The sequence below is a fragment of the Chiloscyllium plagiosum genome, unplaced genomic scaffold (assembly GCF_037043375.1).
Source record: "Chiloscyllium plagiosum isolate Xiang-an unplaced genomic scaffold, Cpla_swu_hap1 HiC_scaffold_5, whole genome shotgun sequence".
NCBI lineage: Eukaryota > Metazoa > Chordata > Chondrichthyes > Orectolobiformes > Hemiscylliidae > Chiloscyllium > Chiloscyllium plagiosum.
Window position 1 is genome coordinate 396,013 of NW_028270143.1, and position 25,929 is coordinate 421,941.

At 40.3% G+C, this 25,929-nt stretch overlaps 1 protein-coding gene across 7 annotated transcripts in view; it reads right to left on the bottom strand.

The window, feature by feature from the left end:
* The window catches only part of LOC148149855 (uncharacterized), a 338,979-nt gene that overhangs the window by 226,447 nt on the left and 86,603 nt on the right, over positions 1–25,929 (bottom strand). The window contains exon 6 of one of the 7 annotated variants that reach the window (XM_087986895.1): positions 21,600–22,941. The exons of 4 other annotated variants lie outside the window; for them this stretch is intronic. The gene's annotated coding sequence lies outside the window, so the exon portion shown is untranslated. Of the gene's footprint in view, positions 1–21,599; positions 22,942–25,929 lie in introns of those variants that run through there. 2 more of the 7 variants (XM_087986893.1, XM_087986889.1) reach the window with 2 other exon arrangements.

The window sequence follows — 25,929 nt, forward strand, 5'->3', positions numbered from 1 at the left end:
GTGTAATCAGTTAGGGATAGCAGGGAGGTAAGTGGGATGCTGTGGAGAACTTGTTTGATAAATTTCCCTGCAATGAGTAGAGAGAGGCTGAGTGATATCTGTATGATAGAATAGCATTTAGTGGTGACGCATGAACAGAAGGGGTGGTGAGGTGTCCCCAGTGAGTGAGAAGGAAGAAGGAAGAGCAGGAAGGTTTAGTAGTTTGGGAGGATAGAGATAGATGAGAGCTATTGAGTGAATATAATGTTTGCAATAGTGAGAACTACCATTCATGAGTCTTGGTGACAGAATTTAGAGTGAATGTGAGGTAGCAGAGAGAAGATGGTGGAATTTACCCTTATGGAATGCAGAAGATTGTTAACCATCTCCCTACACTGCTGTGTATTGTCTTTCACCCGGGAAACTGCAGTGACCTGGGCCACTATCTCAGTTGAGGTTGGCGAGGTCTGCTCAGCAATTTTGCCTCTTTTGTCAATTTCCCCATAACTCTTTAACCCATTACTAATTTTAAAAATCTATCACCTCCTTAAATGTATTCAGGTGTCTCAGCATCAACCTCACTCTGGGACAGTGATGACCTTTTGAAAGTAATAATTCCGCTTCATCTCTGTTTTAGACGTGCCACCACATAGCCTAAAACCTCACTTTCTAGACTGCCCCACAAAGGGAAAAATGTGCTGTATGTCAACCTTGTCAATCCCCTTTACTATATAATAACCTTAATCATATTTCCTCTCATCTAAACTCTACTGAGGCCTAAAATGTTCAATCTCTTCTTGTAACCTGAGACTTTCGCAAGAATATAATAACATAAAAAATAGGAGCATGAATAGGCTGTCTGGCTTGTTGAGCCTGTTCTGCCATTCAATAAGATAATAGCTGATCTTTTTGTGGTCTCAACTCCACTTACCCGCCCACTCACCATAATTCTTAATTCCTTTACTGTCCAAAAATCTATCTCCTCCTTAAAAGCATTCAATAAGGGTGGCCTCAACTGCTTCACTGGGCAGGGAATTCCACAGATTGACAACCCTCTGGCTGAAGAAGTTCCTCCTCAACTCAGTCCTAAATCTGCTCCCCTTTATTTTGAAGCTATGTGGCCTAGTTCTAGTTTCACCCACCAGTGGGAACAACCTCCTTGCTTCTATCTTATCTATTCCCTTCATAATTTCAGATGTTCCTAAAAGATCCCCACTCATTCTTCTAATTTTCAATGAGTATAGTCCCAGTCTACTCAATCTCTCTTCATAAACTAACCCTCTCAATTCCAGAATCAACCTAATGAACCAGCTCTGTAACCCCTTCAGTGCCTGTACATCCTTTCTCATGTAAGGAGTTGAGAGATTAAGAGAATAAGAGAGAATGGGTGTGGGGAAGAGGGTGGGATTTTAGTGACTTTATCAGGAACTGGTAATGTCTTTTGGAAGCAGATAATGTTTGCATGCTCAGCTGAACATTCCCTGAACTGCAACTAATCTAGTGAACATTCCCTGAACTATTTCCAAAATAATTGTATCCCTCCTCAAGTAAGGGAAATAAAACTGTATGTGGAACTCCCTTCTCAGCTGAGCAGGCAAACATTATCTGCTTCCAAAAGACATTACCAGTTCCTGATAAAGTCACTAAAATCCCACCCTCTTCCCCACACCCATTCTCTCTTATTCTCTTAATCTTACATCTCTGACTCTTGTCAAGTGCAGTGTTCTCTTCTACTGCAAGTACAGAATTCAGGGAGCTCTGCAAATCTGCGTTTGGGGGTTGACATCTGATAGTGTTACCCCACTCACCTCTCTTCTGAAGTTCTGGATGTCCTGTTACATCCCTGATGTCTCCAGATTAGAGAGGTCACATTGCTGCTGCTCACTTCCTTGACTACTTCCCATCCATGCCTGGTCAATGAAGGCATTGTCCCATTACTGCTGGCATTAGGAGGGCTCACCTTCCTGGAGGCTTCCTCAGCTGCACCTGTAATTAAGATAAAGAGCCAAATCCAGCTTGCCCAGATCCCTTTTACCACTCCTGTGGGAGCTGCAATCTAAAACTCCAAGTCCTGCTCAACATCTTTAAAAGCATACCATGGTCCTTTTAAGCATAAATCCTACCTCTGTCAAAATAACCACGTCCATCCTGTCCTCCTTAAATGGCTGAGACCTCCAATGCAGGCTTTTAGTAAGCTTGATTTAGCAAAGATGAACGAAACAGCCTACTACACTGGCAGCTATGTGTTTGACCCAAAAGTGTTCCGAATTCTGAAAAACTAAGATGTTTGGTTAAACCCTAGGAGTCAGAGTTTTACCTCCTTTCCTCCACCTGACCCAAACAAGAGGAATTAAGATTAATTATACTTGTGCAGTGCCTCTAATTTTAACTCATCGTCGACTGTTTAATTCTTTGGCCGAGTCAAATTATGTATTCTTCAACATAGTGTTCAACTAGAAACCCTTATTTTAATTAAATTTGCATTCGCCAGCAAATGGAAGCTTGTTCCATAGATTTCTCCCAGTTCAGTACAAAGTTATTCCCACATTAATTTGGTATACATAAATTTGGTTCAGTAAGTGTGGTGGTATCCTACCTTCTGAGTTATGGAGCTAACGTATTACAACACTAAACATAATCTCAGTTGATATTTCAGTGAAGTACTGAGGCTAGGTCCACTGTTGAGTGCACCATCCTTCAGACGAAGATCATGTCAATTTTTTCCAGGTGATTACCAGGTGATTGAATGAAGAAAGGAAAGTGTTCTTTGGGTGCAATAGCAAGCAAATAAACAGCAATTAACTGATCATTTGTCAGTTGGGATACATTGCTTTGCAAATTATTATATTTACCTACATAATATTGGCTGCAAATCAATACTAACTTTAAATAAGAGAGTTTAAATAAAAGTTCTTGGTATTCTTCAGATTTGAAATAACAGAATTTTTGACTGAACCCTGCAGTGAAGATAAAATGACTGCCAACTTCCTCCTGAATAGTAGACAACCATTTTCCAGCCCATCTGTACAGGGCAGCCACGCTATTTCACATTGCAGGTTTTTATGAGTCAGTTGCCACAGACAGAAGCAGAAAATTACTCATGTGAATAACAAGGACATATATGTGGAAGATTTCTACAAATACAGCTATGCTGGTCAATGGTGTCAGATCTTGAGAATTCTGTCCAATAATGCAAGCAGCAACTGTACAATATAAATGTCATATAGTCTATAGCAGCCCAAAATCATTTATCTTATTCAAAATTCAAATCCAGCTTGCCCAGATCCCTTTTACCATTCCTGTCATAAGACAAAACAATCAAAACAAATTCATCACAAAATAATCATTATTCAATTGAAAAAATGCAAGTTTCATCTATTTATAAAATAAGCTTTTAAAGCATAATAGCACAGTCCACAAAGTACAATGCACCACCACCATGATAAAGACATCAAATGGCAGTGTATTTTTATACACCAGAAGACAGAAATAAAATTGTTTTGTTCCTACAGAATACATTGGACTCAAATAGGATGCAGCCCAATTACATGATTACTGACTCACTATTATTTAGGGACGAGCAATAAATGCTGGTCAGCTAATGATGCCCATGTCCCACAAGTGAATTTAAAAAAGATTCTCCCAGAAACACATTTCATCAGTTTCTCGTCAAGGTTGTTACTTGAAATATGTTTTATGTGGTGTTTTTTGAGATTTATTTAAAAATAAAACATTGATAAAAAGTAAACCAGTGAATAAAGAAAGAAGTGAAAATAGATTAAGAATCAGACAATAGATAATTTTCCATCTCCAGTGTGAGGTATATTATCCATGATATTTGAATGCTTATAATGACCAAGGGCTTAACTTCTTTTCCTTAAAATCATAACCTCAGTGTACCTGTTGTTTTTTTAACAACGTGCTCCAATTAACTAACTAGTTTATTATTGTCATTTCTAAAAACAACTTCTAATATAATGTTTCTGGTTTTTATTTTTCAATCCACTTACTTTTATCTTCTGATTACATTTTTAAATGAATTGATTGTGCAGAGTTATTTTCAATTTCTCTTCTTCTAATGTTATTCCCTCACTAATGTGAATAATTAATCAATAAGACAGTATTTTCAAAATATTTACTAATTAAGTTTGAAAACAAGAAGATTATGTCAATTATAAATCTGAGGTAATAACTCATTTCTGACTTTGAAATTATAAGTCCGGGCAAGTTTGCAAAGCTTTAGCTTGGTGGTTTCCAAGTCAAACTATTGAAATTTAACAACATTGATTAATTTAGCCTTTATTCATCAACGGCCTTATTTCATCATCTCGGTACCAGCAGACATTGATGACGAAATCCAGCATCAACTCCAATGTGCCAGTGCAATCTTCCAAGGAACACAGTGTTTGAAGTCAGTGACAAGCTCATACTCTACAGACCAGACATTGTCCCCATCATCCCGAATGTATCAGAAGTATGTAGAGGAGACACTTCAAACCCTTGGAATGTGTATCACCAGTGCTGCCTTTGGAAAATCCTACAAATATACTGGCAGGATAGGCATACCAACATGAGTCTCCTCTCCCAGGTCAATAACCCCAGTACAGAGGCACTGCTCATGCTCAACCAGCTGCAATGGGTGGGCTAAATTGTCTGTTTGCCTGACACAAGACTCCCTGAATAAGTGCTCTTCTCTGAGCTCTGCAATGGTATGCAATCAGTAGGAGGGCACAGGAAAGACTACAAAGAAATCTTGAAAGCTTCCCTAAACAAATGCAACATCCCTACTTACTCATGAGAATCGCTTACCCTAGAATGGAAAAACTGGACAAGGAGCATCCAAGAAAGCACCAACACTTTGAGCATTACTGTGTGGAGCATGTGGAGGCCAAGTGCAGGCAGCAGAAAGATCAAGCAAAGTCCAGAGCATCTCACCCACCTGCCTCATTAAGCACCACCTGCCCCTGTGTCAGTGCTTGCAGCTTTAGGGTTGAACGATTCAGTCACTGTGGATCCTAACCCCACTCAACCCACCCCAACCTCCCAGAGGGAAAGCAAGTCATCTTTGACCCTGTGGGACTGCCAAAGAGAAGAAGTATTGCATCTTGTGGTCAATGTGCCTATTGCACAGCTGTTTATTTCCAAATTCTTACAGTAGAATAAAATATAGAATATATTAAAGTACAATAAGCATACAAATCCATTTAAACCTAATATTTGAATTTCGGAACATCTAAATGCCAAAAGCATTTCTCATACATACAAATTTTGAAAGTTTCGTTTGCCCTGGAGTAATCCTCTAAATAAATTAATGAACCCAGAGCAGTACAAATTGTACAAGCCTTGTTGGAAACAATAAAGTCAATTGGTTAAATATACTTGATTTAAGTCAAGGTTTTTTTTTGATAACCCGGAGAGGCAGTGTAGATACTACCGTTCGACAAAGGTAAGTGGACTTGGAATTGCTAAGTGGATGGGAATGATGAGCGATTCATGGTGGATGAATGGGTGTTTCTGTGGTGGCAGCCCTTGCCCTTTGTAGGCCCAGTGCCCAATCAGAAGAATCACCTCCACAAACTAGCCCACCAATTTGTGCACAGCAAGCTCCCAGAAGTGGCAGTATATAATACCTAGATAATTTGATGTTCAATGAGGGAAAAACATTCATGGCTGATAAGGTATCGATCAGCCACATTTCCTGAATGTCTCATTTAATTTGGAAGCCATTACATGAACCAATATCATCGACAATGTAACACTATGGCTGAAGGCTACTAAGGTAACAAAAGCAGGAGATTTGCTCTTCATAATACTGCGACCATCCTGAGGATGTTGCCATTTCACACATCAGATTGAAATCTATGTGTTAAGATATGTTTATTTGACTTGCATTTAGAATATAAGTGTTAAATGGAGGACACAAACTAGAATCAGTGCTTTGTCATCCAAATCATCGAGTTGGATAAGCAGGTCCATCTGCTCTCTCATTTCTTTTCTGATTAATTGTAGCATCTTGTTTAAAACAGACATTGATTTATTTCACAACCTTAAGTTATTCATCAAATATCAGGAATAATATAATGGCTTTATTGGACCCCTTCCAAACAGGGGAAGTGATGGCATGCTCCATGATGTAGAGCTACTATTGGTGATATAATCACAAGATAAGTTGAGTGCTGAGGCAAATTGGCTGATATTCAAATGTGACAGCACAAAATTGCCTGTGATGTTTGCACTTTACTTACAAAATTGTGTAAGCCAGATCAGTCAGCCTTTTGATAGTTACACATTTGTACCTTGATTGAAAATTCATGTGGTAAATCACATTCATTTTGGAATTTCCTTTTCAGTTCCACATTTTGATTAGAGATAGTCAACACAGTTTTGTGAAGGGTAGGTCGTACCTCACTAACCTTATTGAGTTATTCAAGAAGGCGACAAAACAGGCTCTATTCCTGATGAAGGGCTTTTGCCCGAAACGTCGATTTTCCTGCTCCTTGGATGCTGCCTGAACTGCTGTGCTTTTCCAGCACCACTCTAATCTAAAATCTGGTTTCCAGTATCTGCAGTCCTTGTTTTTGCCTGGCTGAAAGTAAAGCGGTTGATGTGATGTATATGGCCTTCAGCAAGGCGCTTGATAACGTTCCACACAGTAGGCTATTGCACAAAATACAGGGTTTTGGGATTGAAGATGATTTAGTGGTTTGGATCATAAATTGGCAAGCTGAAAGAAGACAGAGAGTGGTGGTTGATGGGAAATGTTCATCTTGGAGCTCGGTTACCAGTGGAGTGCTGCAAGGATCTTTTTTGGGGCCACTTTTTGTCATTTTTATAAATGATCTGCATGTAGGCATAGAAGGATGGGTTAGTAAATTTGCAGATGACACTAAGGCAGGCATAGTTGTGGACAGTGCCGAAGGATGTTGTGGGTTACAGAGGGGCATAGGTAAGATGCAGAGCCGGGCTGAGAAGTGGCAAATGGAGTTTAATGTGAAAAAGTGTGAGGTAGTTCTCTTCGGAAGAAGTAACAGGAATGTAGGGTACTGGACTAATGGTAAAATTCTTACCAGTGTAGATGAACAGAGAGATATCGGTGTCCTGGTGCATAATCTCTGAAAGTTGCCACCCAGGTTGATAGGGCTGTTAAGAAGGCATATGGGGTGTTAGTGTTTATTGGTAGAGGGATTGAGTTTCGGAGCCACAAGGTCATGCTTCAGCTGAACACGCTTCAGCTGGTAAGGCCACAACTGGAGTATTGTGTGCAGTTCTGGTCACCGCATTATAGGAAGGATGTGGAAGCTTTGGGAAGCGTTCAGAGGAGATTTACTAGGATGTTGCCTGGTATGGAAGGAAGGTCTTTTGAGGAAAGGCTGAGGGAACTGAAGCTGTTTTCATTGGAGAGAAGAAGGTTGAGAGGTGACTTAATCAAGAACACATAAGATAATCAGAGGGTTGGATAGAGTGGACAGTGAGAGCCTTTTTCCTTAGATGGTGAAGGCTAACACAAGAGGAACATAGCTTTAAATTAAGGAGTGATAGATTTAGGACAGACATTAGGGGCAGTTTCTTCACTCAGAGTAGTAGGGGCATGGAACAGCCTGCCTGCAACAATAGCAGACTTGCCGACATTAAGGGCATTTAAATGGGCATTGGAAATACATACGGATAATAAAGGAACGGAGTAGGTTAGATGGGCATCAGATTATCTTTAAAGGTAGGTGCAGCATTGAGGGCCGAAGGGCCTGTATGGCACTGTAACGTTCTAAGTTACATGTTTTCTCTCTAGATTTACAGATCCTTTTCAGGTTTTCCGGATGTAATGTTTAGAATTCTCTGGGCCAGAGAATTCTGGCTAATAGATATAAACAGGAGTCTCAGGGATTCTCCTCACTCTAGGGATTGGCTCTGGGCTAGCTGGTCAGATTCCATGTACTGTGCATGTGCAAATATAAGGTGACTTGGTGACGGAATACCAGCCTCTCTGGAGTTACTTTACCAGCAAATAGTGAAAATTGTACATTTTCCTTTTCAGGCCCCAGTAGGATGCCCAACCTTTCAAAATTAACCTAGAGGCTCCAGGAATTATAGATTATTTTCTTGGTTGCTACTGCAAAGCAATTCCCGAAGAAAAAGCATAGGGGCATTGAAAGGTACCATGTAATTATTCAAATATTGGAGATGTGAATTGAACAACAGGACAGAATGGTTGGAGATGGGAGATCCTCTGATGACCCTCCAGGAACACATTAAGTTAGAATTGGCAACCCAAGGGCCTGACATCACATGGTATAATGAGTTGATTCAAAACTAAAGTCGCTTAGGAAATAATCTCCTTATTGTGATTTTTAGTCATCTGCTATAGCAGCCATTTTGCAGACTCTCTGATTCTCAACCTAGCATCCATCAATGGTCCCTACCCACAAATGGCTCAGTTGGGAGGGCCCATTCCGATAGCAGATGTTACTCTCACAATCACCAGACTTCTACCACATCGATCTGAGCTGGATTTGAACGCAAGTCTTCACAGGCAAAAAGTCAGTGCAAAAACATAGTGTGCCATCCATTACTCAGTTTTGCAAGCCAATATAAAGGACTTGCAGCTTTCACAATATCAGTATATTTAAAGGATTTTACAGCTAATAATTTCGTATTAAACTGTAGTCACTACCATAATACAGAGAATAGAAAAGGAAATTTGTGCACCAGAACCCAAACGATACCATGATAACAAATAATCTTTAGTGATGTTGATTGAGGCATCAATATTACCCAGGGCACCAGAATTAATTCCCCTATTCTTTTATTAAAGTAGAGCCATAGGACTTTTGTTTTACATTTGGCTCAGAGGACAGACAAAGCCTTGATTAAACATTGCATCCAAAAGAAAGTACTTAAACAGTGCAGTGTTCCCTCATTACTGTACTGGAACCTACAGATCAAACAAAATGCATAACCCATACAAACTTAAGTGGCCTTTTCACTAATTCTACAATGCTCTACTGTCAAACAATGAGTTGAGGCTGTGCATTTTGACTATGATGAATGTTCCAGTATGATTTCTAGCACTCAGAGAGCTGATTAAAGTATTTACTGCAATCGAGAGCTTTAAACAGTATTGGCTGATATTTCCCAGTAACCACAAGCCATATCAACTATGATTCAGTATAGGCAATGTGTATCTGAGTTAGAAGATTGGCAGTTCAAGACATACTCCAGATTTTGAAAACACAATCCAGATCGTTACCTAAGCGCTGGAGTGAGAGAGAGGTGTTATTTCTGGAACATGTCATTAACCTAAGATGTTCAGCTGATGTAAAAATAAATCCAAGGCTTCTGTTCAAAGAAGAGTGGGAAGTAACCCAACAATCCTGCCTTATATCAATTGTTCAATTAGTAGCACCATAACTAATCAACTGGTCTTTTAACTCAGCTATTGTTTAAGGGATTCTACTGTTTTTAAACAGGCTGCCATGTTTGTCAACATAAGAATGACAGTGGCTGGGATTTTATGGCAAATAGTGACTCATTCACAGGTATGAATTTGAAGAAACCCTCATATTGACTATTTCTGGCAGCCTTGACTGGATCTGATGACCATCAGCTGAAACTTTATTGCTGGAACAGCACAGCAGGTCAGGCAGCATCTAGGGAACAGAAGATTCGACGTTTCGGGCACATGCCCTTCTTCAGGAATGAGCAGTTTCCTCATTTCCCCTCCCCCCATCTTGTCTCAGTCAAATCCATCGAATTCAGCACCGCCTTCCTAACCTGCAATCTTCTTCCTGACCTCTCCGCCCCCACCCCAGTCTGACCTATCACCCTCACCTTGACCTCTTTCCACCTATCACATTTCCGACGCCCCTCCCCCAAGTCCCTCCTCCCTACCTTTTATCTTAGCCTGCTGGACAAACTTTCCTCATTCCTGAAGAAGGGCTTATGCCCGAAACGTCGATTCTCCTGTTCCCTGGATGCTGCCTGACCTGCTGCGCTTTTCCAGCAACACATTTTCAGCTCTTATAAAGTGTTGTCTTATAAGGTGTTCGTGAATTACTACAGTGAATCTTGTGGATGGTACACATGCTGCTACTGTAATCAATGGTGGAGGGTGTGATTATTTGTGATTGGGGTGCCAAACGAGTGGGCTGCTTTGTCCCGGGTATCATCAACTTTCTAGATCTACAATCATCCAAGGGATTGTGGAGTATTCTACCACGTTTTTGAGGTGAGTTACTCACTGCAGGATTCCTAACCTCTGATCTGCTCTAATAGCCACAGGAGTTATGTAGAGTCATATGCCAAGGCCTAGTGAGTTGCTGGACAATAATAATCCTTGCAATGTTGATAGTAGGGGATTCAGCAATGGTAATGAGACTGAATGTCAAGGATGATGATTAGATTCTCTAGAGTTGGAAAATGGTAATTGCCTGCCATTTGTGATGTTCAAATCTCATGTGCCATTTCTCACCCCAAATCGGGATATTGGCCAGGTCTTGCTGTATTTGGACATGGCCTGCTACAGTATCCAAGGAGTTGCAACAGAAACTGAAAATTGTACAATGTTTTGGCCATCCACCCTACTTCTCACCTTGTAATAGAAGGAAAGTCATGAATGAAGCAACTAGAGATGGTTGGGTCTCAGGCACTATCCTGAGGTAATCTTGCAGTGATTTCCTGGAGCGGAGATGATTGACCTTCAACAACCACAATGATCTTCCCTTGTGCTAATCAGTGGAGAATTTCTGCTGGCAATTCCCAATGGTTTTAATTTCACTAGAGCTCCTTGATGTCAAGCTCAGCCAAATGTGGTCTTCATGTCAAGGGTAGATGCTCTCACCTCACCTCCACCTTGACCATCACATTTCAGTTTCATAACATGAATAAAACTATTGCCACAAGAACTTGGCTTCCCTGAGTAAGCACCATGTCATAGTCTACAATATTGGCCAACCAAGAGACTCAATTTTAAAAACCAAAGTGTAAGAAAAAGACGTCTTCATATATTTATTTATAGCATAATCATAATAGCTTGAAAATTGTTTTTCTTTTTTAATATTTTCTGCAGAACAAATATTCCATGAGTAGTCAGAGGAAAAAGGTCAGTCTTGAGTATCAAAACAATGTAATGAACATGCTAACATGAGTAAAATACTTTTTGGAGCTACTCAAGCACCTGAAGGCAGCACTTGCTTCAAGTCTTTGAAGATTGGGATATCATTTGTTTGTCTAAATCAAAAAGACAGGAACCCATTCATCATCCCACTTGCCTTATGTGCTCCCTTACCTCTTCCATATACAAATCAGAATTCAAAAACTTAATTAAAAACACTCCCAATGGTCAAGTACATTGATGATTGATCCTCCTTCTGTGTTGACTTTGCTGATCTCAATTGAAAGGTCAATTACTTGTATATTACTAATAAAGACAAGATAAATTCTATTAAAGAAAATTATTTTTTAAGACCAGTGGTAACTAGGTTTCATTTTCTTTGACTTAAATGTCACAATCTAGATTACCTACAGTATGGAAACAGGCCCTTCGGCCCAACAAGTCCACACCGACCCTCCGAAGAGTAACCCACCAAGACCCAGACCTCCGACTAATGCACCTAATACTATGGACAATTTAGCATTTTTGGATTGTGGGAGAAAACCAGAGCACCCAGATGAAACCCATGCAAACCCGGGGAGAATGTGCAAACTCCACACAGACAGTCACCCAACGCAGGAATTGAACCCGGGAACCTGGCGCTGTGAAGCAGCAGCACTAACCACTGAGTCACCGTGCCACCCGCTAATCTACTGACCTAAAAATTGATTGTGACATGATATTGACACGTATTACAGGTATTGGATATTGTTGATACTGTCCATTGTTGTAAAATTCCTTCTGATTCACAAATTCCTTTCGTATAAGAAATCTCTCATCGTGACTTGCTCTGGCCTACATGTGACTCCAGACCCACAGCAATATGATCGACTTTTAACTGTCCTGAGAGCAATTAGAAATGCATACAAAATGCTAACCTAGCCAACAATGCCCACATCCTGTGAATGAATTTTAAAAATTTAATAATATTAATTTTTATTATATATTTTCAAGATTTTCTGTGTGCAAAGTCTGGTTTATATAATTATCAACTTCTTAATCATTTTATTGACTATATATTCTTTCGTCATTATTTTAAAATCCTTTAAATTTGTTACTAATATATTTCCTCATTCATATCACCTAAACAGCTTCCACAGGACAATTAGTCTCCTTAAAATCTGAAATTTAAGTTTACACATTCGTTACATGAAGGCAATGTGTTGCAAAGCATATAACATACTTCATTGTAAACTTAATGGTCAGAACTACATAATATATAATTTCACTTCAAAGATGAATAATATCAGCCTCACTATTTACTTTTCATAACAGGCTGAAGTACAATACAGGATAATTTATAAATAGTTATCTACAGAAGCTGCAGCATTAGCAAGAGTACAACCCTGGGAGTCTGGTAAAAGACTGAAGGGGATTTATCAAAACAAATTAACTTGACAGATTTATTGGAATCTTTCTTACATAACTTGACATGGAATACTTTTCAAAGAGAAAAGCACCATCGCTGTTGCCATTTCTGCAGATAGACTGGCCACCGATATCATTACAAACTCACCGGGTCCCACAGTTATCTGGTCAACACATTCTCTCACTCTGCTTCATGTAAGGACTCAATTCCATTCTCCCAGTTTGTCTCCATTGCAACTGTTCTGATGATGCCAAATTTCTCTGGGGGTGCCTCAGAAATGGCCACCTATTCTCTCAATCAAGGATTCCCTGCTACTGGGATTATCCCCCCTAGACTGATCTCAAAACTCCAAGACCTTGGTCTTGACTCAGCCCTCCATAACTGGATCCTCAACTTTCTGACCCACAGACCACAATCAGTGAAGACAGACAATCCAACCGCCTCCATGCTAACACTCAACAATGAAGCCGCGCCTCCCCCCCCCCCCCAAGGATGTGTCCTCAACCCCTACTGTACTGCGTGTATACCCATGAGTGTGCTGCCAAATTCCAAATGAATACCATCTACAAGTTTGCTGACAACACCACTGTGGTAAGACAGATATCTAACAATGACGAGTCAGAATACAGAAAGGAGATAGAGGGCTTGGAGATGTGATGCCATAAGAACAACCTCTCTCTCAATGTTGGCAAAACTAAAGATCATTGACTTCAGAATGGAAGGAGGAAAACATGCTCCCAGCTACACCAACGGAGCTGAAGTTGAGAGGTGGATAGCATCAAATTCCTTGGAGTGATGATAAACAACAACCTGTCCGAGACCTCCCACGTAGATGTGACAGTCAAGACACAACAATGCCTCTTCTTCTTCAGACGGCTCAGGAAATTTGGCATGTATGTAAGAACCCTCACTAACTTTTACAGATGCACTTTGAAAGTATACTGTCTGGGCGCAACATGGCCTTGTATGGCAGCTGCCTTGCCAAGACCGTAAGAAACTACAGAAGATTGTGTGCACAGCCTAGACCATCACGAAAACCAAACTTCCATCCATTGACTATTTACATGGCTCATTGCAGTGGAAAGGCTGCCAGCATCAAAGACCCATTGCACCTTGGTAATGCTCTCCTACAACCTCTTCAGTGAGGCAGAAGATTTAGAAGATTGAACACACGCATCAGCAGGTTCAGGAACAGCTTCTTCCCGAACATTATTAGACTGATGAATGGACTCTCCAACTTCAAATAATGATTATCTTGCTAATGTTGATCTTGCCAAGTGCACAACCTGTATGCCGCCCTCTAGGTTTTTTTTCACCCTATGATCTGTATGTCCTTGCTTACTATGATGTGCCTGTACTGCTTATAAACAAAGCTTTTCACTGTACTTAGGTGCACGTACAATTTGATTTGATAAATAAATCAAATCAAAAAAGACAGGGCCCAAATCATCTACTGCACTTTTGCCCTCACCCTTTCTCTTCCCTCCCAAAACAATGATAGGACCGCCCGATCCTCATTTACCACCCCACCAACTTCTGCATGAAAATGATTGTAAGCCACCACGTTCACCACCTCCAGTAGGATACCACCACCAGACACAGCTTCTCCTCCACTTCCTGGTCAGCATTGTACCAGAACTGTTCCATCTGGGATACCCTAGTCCACTACTCCTCCATGCCTAACATTTTCCAACATCCTCACGGCACCTTCCCATGTAATTGCATAACATGTAACACCTGGCCATTTACCTCCTCCTCCAAGATCCAGACTCACCTTCCAGATGAAGCAGCAATTTACCTACAATTTTCATTCAATCTAGTCGACTGTACAATAGGGAAGATAAAATGCTGACTGGGGGACTATTTTGCAGAACACCTACATTCTATCTGTGAAAATGAACCTAACATTCCAGTTGCCAGCCACTTCAACACACCACTGTGTTCCCACCTCAATATTTCTGTCGCAGGCCTGCTGCTCCAGTGAGACTCAGTGCAAGTTTGAAGAACAGTATCTTATTTTTTGCTTGAGGACGCTGCAGCCTCGAGGACTCAACATCAAGTTCAATAAATTTAGAGCCCGATTCCATCCTTCCCCATTTTTTTACCCACCCCTGCACCATGGTTCTGTCATGACATGGTTGCTTTCAGCACAGCTATCCATTCGCTCCTATTCTTAGCTCTCATTATCACTTTCTTAGTTTCACTTCTGTCCTGGCCTACTGTCAATAATCCTCTTCTGCCTGCCCCTTTCTCTCTCTTGCTCTCTGTCTGCTCTTCACCTCCACTATCTACTCATCTCTCCTCCCCAAACTCCCTAACATCGCCTTCAGCATAAATACCACTTTTCCCTCGCTGCGATCAGCTCTGATGAAGAGTCACTGAACTTAAAACGCTGACTCTGCTTTCTCCCCACAAATGCTGCCAGACCTGCTGAGTTTCTCCAGTAATTTTGGGTTTTTTGCCAGACCACCAGCAGTGATTTGTTTTATTTTATGAGGCAAACAACCATGTTATTATTCAGAAAAATCAGTTCAAAATTGTTATCAATCAGTCACATAAATCTATGATGGAATTTATTCTGATGCACTATTGAAATAACTCCACAGAGGTCGGTATCCCATCACCAAATCATCCTTTACTCACACATGGAAAGTCTTTGACATTAATCCAGCTTCCTCAAGCAAACTCTTAGAATGAGAGAATGCCTGACACTCTTCTTATTATATATCAGTCAGGGCTCCATGATTGGACCATATTAACAACCCCAATCAGGGAACTAATAATGTATGAGGGCCACCTAGCTGACCTTGTATCAACCACTATATCCTTCCTCCTCTGAGTCGGAGGATATTGGTTGGTCTTTTTTCTTCTAGTGCCCGGTGGCATTTTTGTAATGGTTCAGGTTCCTCAACTCTGCCTCAGATATAGGCAGCCCAGGAGCTCATCTCATGCGCTGGTGCATCTTGGGAAAATTTCTCTTCTTACGGCAGCAAAGGTGAGATCAGTTGTGTCCATCTCAGTTTCAGAGGTTTCTTCAATGCTTGATGGAGAGGGAGAACCCACGGGTTATGAAATCCTTTCAGAGTGTTCCAAGGAATAGGGCACATTTTTCTCCCACAGGGTTTGAGAGTTTGCAGCTTTTATTTGGTCCACGTGCTTGTTCAGGACCATTTCTCTTACGTGAACTTTATTCATCACTAGTTCTGACCTAGTTCAATCAAGCCTCTTACACATGTCGGACCATTTCTGTGGTTCCTAAACCAAACTTTGACCCTGTATTAAACTCTCTTTCTCACTTGGCAGAGTCTGGCTTCCGGCATTGGCATCCTTCATGTCATTTCACCCTCCTGCTCACATCTGGGAAGATCAGATTTAGCCTGGTGCAGAGTCTTCTCCCCATTAAAATCACTTTTACATTTTCTTTGCATCCTTTATCTTTCTTTCAATCCAGTCTTTCTTTTCCTCTCATTTTGATTTTAATTCATTGTTTTACATTGACTTCAATGTTTTCATTTCTATTCCCAGCTTAGTCTGCTGATGTGAAATTGGAAGGACCTGATAGAGTAGATTCCCTACAGTGAGGAAACAGGCCCTTCAGCCCAACAAGTCCACACTGACCCTCCAAAGAGTAACCCACCCAGACCTATTTCCCTCTGACTAATGCACATAACATTACGGGCAACTTAGCATGGCTAATCCACCTGACCTGCACATCTTTGGACTGCAGGAGGAAACCGGAGCACCCGGAGGAAGCCCACGCAGACACGGGGAGAATGTGAAAACTTCACACAGACAGACAGTCACCCAAGGCTGGAATTGAACCTGGGTCCCTGGTGCTGTGAGGCTGCAGTGCTAACCACTGAGCCACCATGCCACCCTTCAAGACTGCAGGAGCTGGTTGTTGCACTATCAGAAATGAGATATTGGCTAGAGAATTGATTGGTTGATGGATAAATAACAATCCTCACAGTAAACTCAGCTGGTGTAGGATTTGAACCCCTGGTGTTAGCACTATTCTGCATTTCAAACTACCTGTGCAGCTAACTCAGCTACATCAGGCATCTGGATCATAATGAAGAATTATCCAAGGCCCCTTCTTATGATGAACATGCTAACTTTGTGTGACTTTGTTAATTCAAATGGTTATAGCTTGAGGCCAATTCTAAGTGAGTTAAGTGGCTGCTGCCTCAGCATTTCCCATAAAAATGGTAAGAGAATATCACAAGTTCAAACTAGCCTGCAGTATTCAAGTCAGCCTACATCAATGATAGGCAAGTGCATTGCCTGGATCAGGTGCTGAAAATATTTTCAAAAGTAATTCTAACATGAGGGACATCAGGGCAGAGACTGCTCTAATTTTTTCTGGTAACGCACTGGATGCCTTGGGTTGGATGGAGTGTGAAGGCAAGATGTGATCCATTTTCAGAAAATAAGTCATCCAAACAAATCTTAAAAAAGCAGTGGAATCAGATAGCCATGGCAGTAGATGCCAGGTATCAGTCCCTGAATTGCTGAATGCAGTGCTATGAAAAATTCAAAGACATCACACAATTAGTCAAGAAATTGTAACTATCTTGGAATGCAATCTCCTATCAACTGTACCAGTGGCTTACATTCTGCTGAACAACTGCACTGACATCAATCAATAATCAAAACGACTCTCAAGTTCACCTCATTCAAACATAGAGCATTATTGCAAGCCTCATGCCCATATGTCACAGATTCAACATTGACAGCCATATCACCAAAACAATACTCAATGATACACTTTACTCACTCTTGCAGCGCAGAGTGGTGTGTAACCTGAAGCAGCAGTAATAAATTGCCAGGGATCAAGCACAATTACTTGTCCTTAATCTCATGGAAGGGACCTTGGTCATTATTGCTGTAGAGGTCATGCTGAGGTAGTGGCAGGGTTGAAACATTGAACATTATGGCAAACTCATACCTAAACTTCCTCCTCACATCCACCTTCCCCTCATTCCACAATTTTTTAAATATAATTTACAGCACATAATGTAAGCTTTTACTTCTTGCTTTCCACCACCCAGACCCCCTCTTTCACTGAAATTCCACCTTTTGTGAATTTGCCCTTCCAAGAACCTGACCAAACAGTACAGGAAGAGAAAGATTCAGGAAAACAGGAAGACAGCAAGTAAGTAGTATCATTATTACTCACAAATGCAGCAGACACTGACACAGCTCTTACTTGAAAAGAACAGCATAAAAATGGGATCTGCACACGTGGAAACCTCTGATAAAGTGGCTGCAGCTCCAACAGGGAAAAATGGTAGACTATTGGCACCAAGGTTGCATGAATCCTGCTACAGAGGACACAGGACTCATATGAAGATGTTGATAGCACAGTCTACAGAATAAGGTTGATGAGTACATGCAATGAAATGTTTGTGCACTGGAAAGTTTACCAGAAAACCTGAGGTCAATATCAATCAGCAGAAAGGGGTCCAACATGAACCTGGCCCATGGATTCGCAAAGAGAGCTTAAAACTTTACTTTCCAGTGTGGAGATTCTATTAGTGTACTTGCAGACCTAACTATAATGTAATACATGATTTTGTAACTCATACTGGGTATGATGTAAACAATGGAATTTATATGTTTAATTTGTAATGTTACTTGTTGTGAGTTTGGATTTCTGTTTTTTTTTTTTGAGTTTGTAACTGGTAGATTTTCTGTATATCTGCAGTTAACAACTAAATTGCAAGTATTTCTCTGTAGCTATGGTGAATTCTTTTGAAAACAGATTTTGAGGATTGGGTTTAGAATTAATGGATTTTCATTAAGTTGTTTTGTGACCTGGCATGTTAAATAATTCTAGAACTTGGTTTTTTCAAGCTTAAGGGAAACACCATTAACTGAGAGATAAAATCAAAAGTGAAACTGAAAGCCTAAGTTGGGCGATCACATGAAATCTTTTGAATGGTATGATTTAGAAGTACAGTACTTGCAGTTTATTTTGTTTGATCAGAATCAATAAAAGTAATGTCAAGCCATAATTTTAGGAGGATTCAACAAGCCTATGAAAAGCCTCATCAGCATTCCATTCAGTTTGCATGCAAAATATGGATTCCATTCGGAATGAGCGAGAGTGAATAATGCAGTGTACAATTCCAGCAGTACATGGATTCTGCACTGGGAAATGATGACATCAAACTGGAAAATAGAGAAAACAAGCTGAAACTCTGGCTGATTCAGATTATGAAATGCTTCCACCGATCAATGAAGAAACTAAAATCACTTCCAACCAGTTGGGAAGGCAAAATACCATATGTAACTTCCCAATTTTTTGCACATTGAAATGCCAATACTGTTAAGTGAGAAACTTATCTTCTTGCCCCCATACAAATTCAACAATGATTATTAGACTTGAGCTTTTGGTAGTACACTTACTTCTAAGCAAGTAGGATTGAACATGTAACCTAAGTTAACATTTCTAAGGAGAACTGAAGGATTGAGAGAGGTAACATCTTTTAGATGAGAGGTAGAGCAAAATCCTATTATTTTGTTCAAGTAGTTTGGAAAAGTTACAAGGAGAGAAAGAAGTCTTCCAGGTTGCCCAGGCAAAATTATCTTCAACGGGCACCACCAAAAGAGAGTTCTTGGTCACCTACCTCACCTTATCTTAAAATTAACCACTGTCTCTGAAATATTTAGGAATCTCCTAAGAATGAAGCAAGTTCTTTTAAAATGACAATAATTAAGTGCCATTTAAAAATTAATCAAAATCCAGAGAATGAATGGAACAAATTCTGCCATAATGCGCTTCTTCCAAACTATTCTTACATTTCTATCTTCCTAGTAGGTTAAAGGCTGCAATTTGTAAAGTTGAACACATTCAAAGAATGAGAGTGCTATCATTTCTGATCAGAAAGGAAGGAAAGGCGTGAAATACACAGTGCTAACTATCTTTGGACCCACATAGCATTTCCAAAGGGCTCAGGGAATCATAGTTTTCCCAAATTAATTGCCAAAGCTACTTAAAATATAGGTTAAAAATTACAACTTTTAGTCACACACATTTATTTGAATGACAGAATTGTTATGGTGGAGAAGGAAGACTTCCAACCATCGTGTTTGCACTAGTTCTATTACCTAGTGCCAATCTTGCCTTTTCCCCATACACCTGCACATTATTTCTATAAACATATAATGCCCACTTGAAAGCCTCCATTAATCCTCTCTCCACCACATTTGCACGCAGCAGGCTGTGCATTTCATATTCTAACTACTCACTATTTTCACATCACTCTTGCTTCATTTGCACATGACTTTAAATTTATGCCCACTTATTTACAAGTGGGAACAGCGTGTTGCTATCTACTCTATCCAGCCTGCTCATGATTTTGAAAATCTCTATCAAATCGCCTCTCAACCTCTTCTCTCCAAAGAGAACAGTGCCAACTTCTTCAATTTATCTTCAGAGCTGAAATTTCTCATTCCGCATGCAAATCGCTTCTGCACTCCCTCTAATGTACTCACATCTGTCCTCTAATGTCGCACTCATAACTGTGCACAATATTATAGCTGAGATCTAATAAGTGACTTGTACAAGTTCAACATCACCTCCCTGCTCTTGTACAGTTTGCCACTACTAATAAAGCCAAAACACTATATGCTTTAGTAACTACTCTCTCCATTTGTCCTGCCATCTTCCATGATCTATCCACATATACAGCTTGGTTCCTCTGCCCCTCCACCCACTGTAGAACTATACTCCCTGTATTATTGACAAAAATGCATCACATCACACTTCTATGTATTGAAACTCATTTGCAATCCTCCAGCCTTCTTTCTGGCAACTCTCTCAAATTCAGGGAAGACTGAAAGATTATGGCCAGTGTCCCTATAATTGCATGTGTTTCGTTGTATGGTGAATTCAATGTAAATACCATTTTCCGTCAGAGTCGTTTTCACAGTCTTTAACAGCATTTCTTCCTCATGCTGTCATTGACAGCATTTCATTTTACTTTGACTTTCTGATTCTGTCAACTGCTGTGGTAATTAATAGGTATAACAGACTGAAGTGTGATTTATGATATGTTACGAACCTAAAAGGGACATTATTTTTATCTAATTATCACTGAACAACACATTATCTCAAATATGTTTTTTTTGGTCCTGGTTATTAAGAAGTTAGTCAAAAACAAAAATACTTATAAAGAACCTGTCCTTTATGAATAAGAAACCTATAACTGCATCTTGCCCATTCAAAATACTCCTATTCACAAATAAATGTATGTTTAATTTACTAGTTAATTAAATCTATGACAAATGTTATGACTGTCCATGTTATATATTGAATAAACCCAGCTGCTGCATAATTTTAACTACATGAAAAAGATCTCTATGTTTAAATGATGAGGAAGGAATTTAAAATGCTTTTTTTAGATTAGGTTAAGTTCCAGAAAATTGTCTGAGTAGATATCTCATATTTATCTGAACTTCTATATAAGGTTCAACTGACTATTCAAATTTGTTGAAGTTGACTATATTTGTAAGACAGAAAAGCAGTAATATCCTCAGGACACAGATTGAGCATGCGTACAACAGAAAAGGACCATTTGGTTGAGCTGACTTCGTCCATAAATTATGTAAAGGGTATCTACTTTAGGCTTGGATATTTCGATGACCAGCTGGTCACTGGAGCAGACTGGAGTTGACCCTGTGGAATCTCAGACACAGCAGACTCCGTGAAATTACCTGGGGAATTGTGGATTCTGACAGGGAAATGAAGATTGCAATAGGCAAATTCCCTGCAGATGGAACACTCCAAAAGAGAACATTAAGGGCAGAGAATTAAGAGGGCTCCAACTCAGTTAGTAATTACCCAGCAACAGTTAAGACAATTAAAAATCCAGCTTAACTCCTGGATAGCTATTAAACTGAACCTTTGACTCACTGTATCAACCCAAAAACAATACCTCTCTACCTCCCCTGAACCCTTGCAGCCCAGGATCCCACCCATCTTCCACATGTAACACCCTCCCACTACCAAGTGCCAGATCGATATCTTCTACCAATGCCAACTCCAGAAACCCTCACTTGACACCAAAACTGATGCCCTATCTTGCTGGACCTAACAACACCACCCCTCCCCCCAAACCAGCCACCCCACATCCTTTTGCCTTTTCTAAGCAGCTGGCTCTAGAGTTAGACATTTAAATCTCAGAACACAACATACTTACTGCTACATAAAGTTTGACTTCCCCCAGTTACCCTGAACTAACCAGGGAACTCTGATACTCTGATTTCAGGTACACTCAATGCTTAAGGAACCAGAATTAGAATTCCCTGCCAAAAAAGAATGACAGTCTAGATGTGACTGCCACTCTTCAGAATATCCAGACCTTAATCACCTGAGCAGATTGCCTGCAAAGTTTCTTTGAAAAATAATTGAAGGGTCAGGTAACCAATTGGAAAGGAAGTAGCATCATGAACAATTTATAAAATGTAACACAGGTGTTGAATTTCAGATGAGAAAAACACCAATGCTATCAATGCACATTGTAATCAAAAGGTATCTAACAGCAACTGTACATACATGCACAGTTAAATGCTGAAACCCATAACTTGCTGTCAAAGATACACTGTACCTCCACAGCATGTACCATTGCTCACTGGCAGACGCAGCATTGAAATAACTCTAATTATGGGAATTTTGGATATTTTCCAGCTGATTCCCCACTAAAATGTCTGGAAACTTTAAGCTTGTGTATTTAGGAGCAAGAGGTATATTATCATATGATAATTGATAACGACTTTTAAAGTGCTTCTCTGGCCCAGAATAAAAGTTACAAGTGTAGAATCGGATTTTTCCAAAGAACTAGAAGGACCAGAAATTTGTTTTAGAAATGACTTCTTGAAAATGTTTTTATTCTGCCCCTTTTATCTCCATCAACCTTTATTTGATCTAATGTACCTCACATAAATCAAATTTCTATTTCCTGCTCTATTCTTCTGTACAGTTCAATTATGGTACTTTAATCCAAGAAACTGAAGAGCCTAACTGTTGCTGGACTTGTTCACAGGTGCCACAGATTCACTTTAATTTGGTGTTGTGTGATTTTTAACTTGGTCCACCCCAGTCCAACACCAGTACCTCCATATCACAGACGTACTTTAGGCAGCACTGTACTTTGAATAGTAATTGGATTAGAGAAAATCTTTACTGTCAAGTCTGCAAAAAATGCTTTTGGGTGGCCAACAGCAAACTGAATGGTAAATGCTACTGCTTCTTTGAGAGCAAAATTTGAACAACCTTAAGTCTGCTTTTCTTCACATTGCAACACCACTGCAGAAAGCAGCAATTTCTCTTTTTTTTTGATGGAATAATTCTGAGGGCTTCCACTTTCCTCTAATCTCAATCATCGGGGCTCGGGAGAGGCATTCCCAGCTTTTACTCAACTTCCAGGAGAGAGCCCAGACCCTGCAAGAGAATGGGGTCATTAGTGCTGCCCAGAGATGAAGAAAAGTTTATTTGGTAGAAGATATCAAATGCCAAATATATCAGTCATTTTCTGCTAGCAATCTCCGAATAACAATCAGATTTTTTTGGTTATATTGGTAAAAGGAAGAATTTTAGCCCAAGTTCCAGGAGAATTTCTGCTTTTCTAGTGATCATTAACACTAATTTAAAACAATTACAGTTGCATGTGAATATCCAATTCATAAGGCATCACCGCTAACAATGCAACGCTCTGGTAGACAGGCGTATCAGTTTATGAAATCTTGATACAAGGTTTGAACCTGCAACTTTCCAACCCAGATGAAACCTGTTTATAGCCACAGGAGCAGAATGTGTCAAATAATACTGCAGTCACTTCAATTGGTCTGATGTCTTGTTAGTTTTTTGCAACATATTGCAAATCTGTTACCATTAGGGCCAAAATTGAATATGGTCATACTTATAAATATTCTTTTGTCAGCCAGCACACAATTGCTAATAATTCAGAGCCCTTCAACCACAACTGCAGTGTTAAACTAGAAACAGATGAAAATTCTAAACTTACACTACAATTGGTCTAAAGCATCAAAGTTTCTTCATTGACAACACAGGATGTGTAGAGAATAGGTTATTTGTTAGAGGAAAACAGACCAAAGTTGATTCTGTCTTCCTAGTATTTGCATAGTACATTAATAATGACATTGTTAATTTATTAGACAATAAACATAACTAAAATTCAAGTGGGTGGCAAGCTGATCCAGAACTCTGCTGTCTGTATCTTAACTTGTGCCAAGTCTTGTTTATTCATTGCCCCTCTGCTCGGTGATGTACATTAGCCTCTGGTCTAACAATGTCTCCAAACTCTTATCCGTGTTGGCAAATCACTCCCTAGTCCTGCCGTCCTCTTTTCTATAACCTCCACTGGAAGTACAACCTTCTGAGATCTCTTTTAATACAGGCTACTTGCACGCCATAATATTAATTGCTCCAAGCTGTGCCTTCTGTTGGCTAGGCTAGCACTCTGGAATGTCTTTCCTAAGCATTTTGCCTCTTTCTCTTCCTTTAACATGCTCCCTAATACTTAACTCATTGACCAAACCTTTGCTCACCTGTCCAAATGGCTCATTGTCAAATTTTGATTGATAATACCACTGTGGCATTCTTAATTATATTAAAGAGACTATGTAAATGTAAACCATTGATTCTATTGCATATGTGTTGTTTCCTACTGAAAATGTAAACCTACCATACTTCACTAGTACCAGTAACACTGATTTGAATATTTTCTTGGAAGTTTCATCATAGCATCTTCCAACTGCAATCATCCTGTGTTGACACTCCCACTACTGGTTTTCTGAGATGTTAATTCTTGTGATACATCACTTGACCACATCAATTAAATGAACTTCTCATTTGCTCAACTGGACAAACCTTGATCCAATATTTTTATAACATAAACAAAGTTAAAATGTAGCCATGAATGGTGTACAGCAACTAACCAGAGGATATGGCTCCAAAGACATCCCCATCCTCAATGATAGGGGAACCCCACATGTCAGTGCAAAAGATAAGGCTACAAATGGCAACAGTCAAGAGTGTGGTGCTGGAAAAGCACAGCAGGTCAGGCAGCATCAGAGAAGCAGGAAAATCAATGTTTCGAGCAAAAGCCCTTCATCAGGAATGAGGCTGGGAGCCTCAGGGGTGGAGAGATAAATGGGAGCAGGTGGGAGTGGGGGAAGTTAGTTGAGAGTGCAATAGGTGAATGGAGGTGGGGGAAATGTGATAGGTCAGAGAGGAGGGTGAAGCGGATAGGTGGGAAGGAAGATGGAGAGATGGGACAGGTCATGAGGACAGTGCTGAGCTGGAAGGTCAGAACTGGGGTAAGGTGGAGGGAGGGGAAATGAGCAAACTAGTGAAATCCACATTGATGCCATGGGGTTGGAGGTCCCCGAGGCATCCTCGCTCTCCACCGGAGTCGTACCGGAGGACTGGAGGGTAGCAAATGTAATTCCTCTCTTCAAGAAAGGAAATAGAGAAATCCCCGGCAATTACAGACCAGTCAGTCTCACATCTGTCGTCTGCAAGGTGTTAGAAAGGATTCTGAGGGATAGAATGTATGACCATCTGGAAGAGCATGGCTTGATTAAATGCAGTCAGCACGGCTTTATGAGGGGCAGGTCCTGCCTCACAAATCTTATTGAGTACTTTGAGGATGTCACTAGACAAGTTGATGAGGGTCGAGCGGTGGATGTTGTGTATATAAACTTCAGTAAGGCATTTGATAAGGTTCCCCATGGTAGGCTCATTCAGAAGGTCAGGAAGAATGGGATACAGGGAAATTTAGCTGTCTGGATACAGAATTGGCTGGTCAACAGAAGACAGCGAGTGGTAGTGGAAGGAAAATATTCTGCCTGGAAGTCAGCGGTGAGTGGTGTTCCACAGGGCTCTGTTCTTGGGCCTCTATTCTTTGTAATTTTTATTAATGACTTGGATGAGGAGATTGAAGGATGGGTCAGCAAGTTTGCAGATGACACAAAGGTTGGAGGTGTCGTTGACAGTATAGAGGACTGTTGTAGGCTGCAGTGTGACATTGACAGGATGCAGAGATGGGCTGAGAGGTGGCAGATGGAGTTCAACCTGGATAAATGTGAGGTGATGCATTGTGGGAAGTTGAACTTGAAAGTTGAGTACAGTCTGCAGCCCTCACTTTCTCTCTATAGGATTAAAGACAAGATTCTTGGCAGAGTGGAGGAAGAGAGGGATCTTGGTGTGCAGGTGCATAGATCCCTTAAAATTGCCACCCAGGTCAACAGGGTTGTTAAGAAAGCATATGGTGTTTTGGCTTTCATTAACAGGGGGATTGAGTTTAAGAGCCGTGAGATCTTGTTGCAGCTCTATAAAACTTTGGTTAGACCGCACTTGGAATACTGTGTCCAGTTCAGGTCGCCCTATTATAGGAAAGATGTGGAT